Consider the following 7165-nt stretch of genomic DNA (forward strand, 5'->3'; position numbering starts at 1 on the left):
AATTCTATGCTGCTAAGTTTTCTGCCTCAGTTTTCTTGCTGCTGTATAGAGCAGCACAGGAATCTGACCTTTGAGAAGTTTTGTAAGTAAAACCATCTTCACCACACCACAGGTGTGGTATCTTTTTGTACAGAAGAACAGAGGAACTTTGGAAGAGCTTGGAAGGGGCTGTTTTAAAGGTCTAGCAGCCCATGTTCCCACACTTTGCTGTGGGTTTTGTGATTTTAAATCCCTGCTGGGGCTATTGCACCAAAGAGTACTCGCCCCTAGATCCAGATCTCCACCAGGGAGGCACTGAGAATATAAATCCATCAGTGGACAGCTGTCTTTAAATTGCAAATGGTGATTCTCATAAAGATTTGTGGGATGAAGGTAAACCCAAATGCACTAGTGTGTTAATTGCACCACTGAGAGAAGCACCAGGAGGATAGATTTAATCTATGTACTATGTATGTGGCCCACTTGAAGTTCCCTCTCTAGGGAAAAATAAGTACATACTCATTTTCCGGGGCGATTTCTCAAGGTACTGTGTTGTATACTTTCTCCACAGTAAGCGTGAGTGTTCTGTGCAGGGTCAGGCCCGGACTCTTGATCTTGTGGCCCCGGCCCTTTTTGAACCACGCCCACTAGGCAATACCACCTTCCATGCTCCCACTTTTATGGAGCCTGAGCTGGGGTCATGTTATAGGTACAGTGGATGCTTAGGTTGCGAACGTGATCCGTGCGGGATGCACGTTCACAACCCGCAGCGGCGCGCCTGCGCACGTGCAGGTTGCGATTCAGCACTTATGCGCAAAGCACGATTTAGCGCTTCTGCGCATGTGCGACCGCTGAAACCCAGAAGTTATCCGTTCCCGTTCCGGTACATCCGGGTTTCGGCGGGTCCGTTACCCGAAAAAACGCATCCTGAAGCGTCTGTAACCGGAGGCATGACTGTACTTGTTTTCTGCCTGCAGATAATTTTTATTTATTTTTATCTCATAGAATGGCAGAGATGGAAGGGGTCCCACGGGTGCTCTAGTCTGACCCCACTGCAATGCAGAAATCTCAGCTAAAGCATCCATGACAGATGGCCCTCCAACCTCTGCTTGTCCTACCCTCCAGAGCAGGAGAAAACAGCCCCTGAGGTATTTGAAGATGGCTATCATCTCTCCTCTCAGTCTCCTCTTTTCCAGGCTGAACATACCCAGCTCCTTCAACCATTCCTCATCAGGCTTGGTTTCCAGGCCATTGATCATTTGGTCAGCCTCCTCTGGAGCTTGTCAATATCCTTCTTAAATTGTGGTGCCCAGAACTAGACACAGTATTCCGGGTGTGGCCTGACCAAGACAGAATAGAGTGAGACTATGACTTCCCTTGACCAGGACACCATACTACTGTTCATGCAGCCTAGAATGTCATTAGCCTAAACGGCCTCGGTCCAGTATATCTGAAGGAGCGTCCCCACCTCCATCGCTCTGCCCGGACACTGAGGTCCAGCTCCGAGGGCCTTCTGGCGGTTCCCTCACTGCGAGAGGCCAAGTTACAGGGAACCAGGCAGAGGGCCTTCTCGGTAGTGGCACCCGTCCTGTGGAACGCCCTCCCATCAGATGTCAAAGCGATAAACAACTACCTGACATTCAGAAGACATCTGTTCAGGGAAGTTTTTAATATGTGACATTTTTGTGTATTTTTCATCTTTTTTGGAAGCCGCCCAGAGTGGCTGGGGAAACCCAGTCAGATGGGCGGGGTACAAATAATAAATTATTATTATTATTATTATTATTATTATTATTATTATTATTATTATTATTTGCTGCTGCATCACACTGTGGACATGCTCAGCTCGTGAACATGACAAAAATGTGTCGGTCTGCCTGCTAACATATAGACTGATGGAGGCCTCTGAGGAATAACAGGAACAATCTTCTGTAAAACTTCCTCTGCGTGGTCGCCTAGAGGCAGTTTCCGCTCACCTCTGGTGACTTAGTGGCTCTTTAGAAAGTTGGTCTGAAGAGTGACAGCCGTCCGTCTCTTCCAGCTGTCAGGCTTCCACACAACAGACCACGGGTGGGTTAGGGTCATTGGTGGGAAGAATGTAGAAGGAGCCTCTGAGCACATGCAAAGAGCAGTGAGAAATAATTAATCTTCAAAATTGGAGGAATGCTCTACAGTGGCGCCTTGGTTCTCAAACTTAATTGGTTCCGGAAGTCCGTTGCAAAACCAAAGCGTTCCAAAACCAAGGCGCGCTTTCCCATAGACAGTAATGCAAAACGGATTAATCCATTCCAGAGTTTTAAAAGCAACCCCTAAAACAGCAATTTAACATGAATTTTACTATCTAGCGAGACCACTGATCCATAAAATGAAAGCAATAAACAATGTACTGTACTATAAAATAAATAAGAGTATTATAGATGATAAAAATTAAAATTAACTTTTTTTCTTACCTGCCCTGATGAATAGTCATTGTTTGGATGGGGGGCTTTTATCCATTTCCATAGTCACACAATCAATCAGTCGGTAGCTGAACTGGGTTCCACACAGTCAGAACAACAAATTAACCAAAAAAGCCTCAAAAGCAAAAATGCAAAATAAATAGCAAAAACAAAAGCGCCAAACTTAATCCGTTCCGGAAGTCCATTTGACTTCTGAAATGTTTGAAAACCAAGGTGCGGCTTCCGACTGGTGCAGGCACCCCGGAAACAATAGCCGACAGCTGCATTGGATGTTCGGCTTCTGAAAAACGTTCAAAAACTGATACGGAAGGAACAGGGGGGGGGGTACCCATCCTTCCCTACCGCTCCCTGAAGGGGTCCGAGGCGATGGCCCCTGCAGTGCCCAGCCGGCCTCGAACCCTCAGCCCCCGCACCATTGCATAGGCACCACACTGTACCCCTGCCTTGTAAATAAAAGGCTCTCTTTCCTGTCTTCACGCGGGCGGAATAAGCCCCATCTTTCCTATGCCTTTCTCTCGCCCTATTCCTAACGTGAGTCTGGAAAATTGATATAAAATCAACCACAACTCCGATTTTCTCCATCCTGGTGACATTCAACTCAGTTGCCTCTGGACTCCATGTTGCTACCCCTACCTCCATAATCTTCAAGACGACAAGTCACGTACACAGGAACTTCTTAATCCTGTCAGATCGTCCTGCCTAACCCTTCCTCCGGGCAATACCAGGTGGCAGACGATGCATATCACTGTCCCATTGTCCTGCCACCACCGGTACTCAAGAAATGTTTATTTATGTATATCCCTCACTCTGCACATTCCCCCCTCCCTTGTCTTAAATGTTAATCAGTGTAACCCCACCTCTCTGTAAACATATTCACGACGTGTGTAATATATTCATGATGTAATCCATGAAACCCAACCTTCCCAAAATGTATTCATGATGTTTCGTGCACTGTATTCTGGGACTTGGAGGGAACTTTTAAAAGTCTATGTCGCCCCATTCTCGGGGTTCAATCTCGCCTTGAACCTGTTGCGCAATAAACTTGGATCTTCTACAGTTTGCTCCTGCGTCCGGCTGAGCTCATTTTCTTCCGCAGGGACCCACGGACTTAGTCCGATGAGCTGGGTGGCAGAGCAGCCTCGCACCCAGATTTTTTCCGTAACAAAAACCAAAACACTTCCGGGTTTTCGGCGTTTGAGAACCAAGGTACACTGTATATCAGACAGCCCTGTATGATCTCTTTCTGTGCTGTGCTGACTCTGGCCACCAGGTGGCACTGCCTGCCTAGGGAAAAAAACACATTTTTACTCTAGAGCCTGTTTAGTTTTGTCCAGGAGATCACTAGCTTTCCTGGGGAGGAAGGAAATCCAGATATGCTCTCCATTGGAAGGCTTCCATTCACAAGCTGCAATATCTTATCACTGGAGGAAAACACAAATCCAGCTGTTCCTAGTGTATCGTTTGCAATGGTCAGCTGGTCACTAGGGCAAGATGGGTCAGAGCCCTTCGGATATATTTACTCCTGCATTGCTTAAATGTCCAGCTAAGACATCTCTGTAAGAGAGGAGGCTGGGGAGAGAATAAAAAACAAGATCCTCCTTGGCCACCCCCACTAGGGCCAGAGGTTAGCAGCTGCTCCCATCAGCACCTATTGGCTAGTGCCCGTGACGTCGCTGGCGACTACTGTTTAATCCAGGATTGGGGGGCCCTCTTACCCTGGAGGATGCAGGCTGTGAAAGACAGGAAGCTGCCTTCTGCTGAGCCAGACCCCCTCACAGTTCTCAGGACCCTTAACAAACTACAGTTCCCAGAATTCTTTGGGGCAGTGCCAATGCATGTGATGCTTCCAACTGATTTATTATTACATGTATATCTCTGAAGCCACTGGGCCCCTCACCTCCTGGCAAATAGAAGGGGAAGAAATGGAGGCAGTGAGAGATTTTACTTTCTTGGGCTCCATGATCACTGCAGATGGTGACAGCAGCCAGGAAATCAAAAGACGCCTGCTTCTTGGGAGAAAAGCAATGACAAATCTAGACAACATCTTAAAAAGCAGAGACATCACCTTGCCAACAAAGGTCCGTATAGTTAAAGCTCTGGTTTTCCCGGTAGTGATGTATGGAAGTGAGAGCTGGACCATAAAGAAGGCCGATCGCCGAAGAATGGATGCTTTTGAATTCTGGTGCTGGAGGAGACTCTTGGGAGTCCCATGGACTGCAAGAAGATCAAACCTCTCCATTCTGAAGGAAATCAGCCCTGAGTGCTCACTGGAAGGACAGATCCTGAAGCTGAGGCTCCAAGAATTTGGCCACCTCATGAGAAGAGAAGACTCCCTGGAAAAGACCCTGATGCTGGGAAAGATGGAGGGCACAAGGAGAAGGGGACAACAGAGGACGAGATGGTGGGACAGTGTTTTCAAGGTTACCAGCATGAGTCTGACCAAACTGCGGGAGGCAGTGGAAGACAGGAGTGCCTGGCGTGCTCTGGTCCAGGGGGTCACGAAGAGGCGGACACGACTAAACGATGAAACAACTAAACAACAACAACAACATATCTCTGAGGAGCTCAAGGGGGCATCCATGGCGCTCCCCCGCTTCTTCTGTCCTCACAACAACCCTGTGGTGCAGGTTAGGCTGAAAGATTGTTACTGGTGGCTCAAGGTCAAGCAGAGGCGTCTTACCCATAGGCCCAAGGGGTGCAGGGCACCTGGGCTCTGGGCTCTCAGGGGCGCCAGGCCAAGAGTCCGGGGCCCAAGAATTGAGTCCGGGGAAGAGTTCACCTGTCGGTCGGAGCGCTGCAGCGGGTTCTTCTGCTGTGGGCGGCTCTGCGCCGCGAGTACGGGGGTGACCGAGCCCATGAGACGCCGAGGCGGGCGGGCGAATCTGCCCTCCTGTGCACCTGGGACTGGGCAACCGGGCAGATCTTTGCACCCTGGCGCCATGTTTAGGGAAGCTTTTAATGTTTAACAGACCACTGTATTTTAATATTTTGTTGGAAGCCGCCCAGAGTGGCTGGGGAATGATTGAATGAATGAATGAATGAATGAATGAATGAATAAATTTATTATTATTATTATTATTATTATTATTATTATTATTATTATTACTACAGTGGTACCTCGGGTTACATTCGCTTCAGGTTACAAACTCTGCTAACCCAGAAATAGTGCTTCAGGTTAAGAACTTTGCTTCAGGGTGAGAACAGAAATTGTGCTCTGGTGGCGCAGCGGCAGCAGGAGACCCCATTAGCGAAAGTGGTGCTTCAGGTTAAGAACAGTTTCAGGTTAAGAATGGACCTCTGGAACGAATTAAGTACTTAACCCGAGGTACCACTGTATTATTATTATTGTTTGCTTAAGACAGCCCTGAAGTCAACAGCAAGCAGATGGTGGAATTGAACCCGAGTCTCCAAAGTCCTAGTCCAGTGCTCTAACCGCTGCACCACGCTGCCTTTCTCTGGCATCTGGTTGGCAACAGAGGGTTGGTCTGGAGAGGATTCTGCCTGTGCTTATGAAACATGGAGGCCAAGATCATAACACATTGGTTGATTGATTGAATCTTTTAATTTTGACACAATATATTGAAAATACAGTCAAACCTCGGTTCCTGAATGCCTCTGTTTTGGAACGTTTCAGCTCCTGAACGCTGGAAACCCAGAAATAACTGCTCTGGTTTTCAAACGACTTTCGAGCCACGTTTTTCTTTTTATTTTACATTGACTTTGCAGCCAGCCCATTGATCCTCGGTATTTGAACTTTTTGGAAGCTGAACGGCCTTCCGGAATGGATTAAGTTCGAAAACCGAGGTTCCACTGTACAGGATCTCTAAATAGTGTGCAGAAAACTGAAGCAACAACAGACAACTTTACATCTTACAAATGCACACCGTTACGTATAAAAAAGTTACATTAATACAAAGTTACTAGTATATAAACATTAATATTGATTCATTTTTCCCCTTTGATACATAATCTCAGTCTCCGAATTCTAACTCAGGGTCCAAACAAACTCTCAGCTCACCCACAGAAGTCTCACGAGAAGAGTTATTGGAAACAGTGGGCAGCACCCTGGTCTCTCATTCATATTTTCATGGGCAGGCCTCAAGTGGATGGGAGTTCCTCAGGCTGCCCACATTCAGTTGCACTCTCTCCACCCAGGTACAGCCAACTTGTTGTGTTTCCTGGGGGGGGGGGGGAAGGATGGGGAAAGGGACCCCCTGAACGTACAGCTTTTTCTTTTTTAAAAAAAAATATATATATGTGTATTTATCAGTTTCCCCAATAAACCAACAAACCCAAATTGCACAATGTTTTTCCATTAGCATTCCATTAGTGTGCGACTTCCCCTCCACCCTTCCATAGTTTCACCAATTTTCCTAATACAGCTGCATATTATAATTATTCTATAAGTTCTCTCCTCCATCATATTCTCTGTGAGAAGATTCGGAGCAGATAGAATGCTCATGCACATTCCATGACGTCACAGCAGCCCGGCCAATGGGGGGCGGGCGGACGCAAGCTTTGCAGCCAGTGCCTGCATAATATGCAGGCCTCTCCCAGATTACATACACTGCTGAGAGCTTTCCGTAATAGGATTCTCTCGTTCTCCTCTGCTGATCGGGGATCTGGTGTGTTTGCGTTGCTACTGCTGCCCTTAGAGAATAGGCACTTTTCTTCGTGAAGGTTCCTTTGCCACACAGCTTTGGCAGAGGAGCTCTCAAGACTTTTAT

This window comes from Podarcis muralis, chromosome 13, assembly GCF_964188315.1.
Source record: "Podarcis muralis chromosome 13, rPodMur119.hap1.1, whole genome shotgun sequence".
Lineage (NCBI taxonomy): Eukaryota > Metazoa > Chordata > Lepidosauria > Squamata > Lacertidae > Podarcis > Podarcis muralis.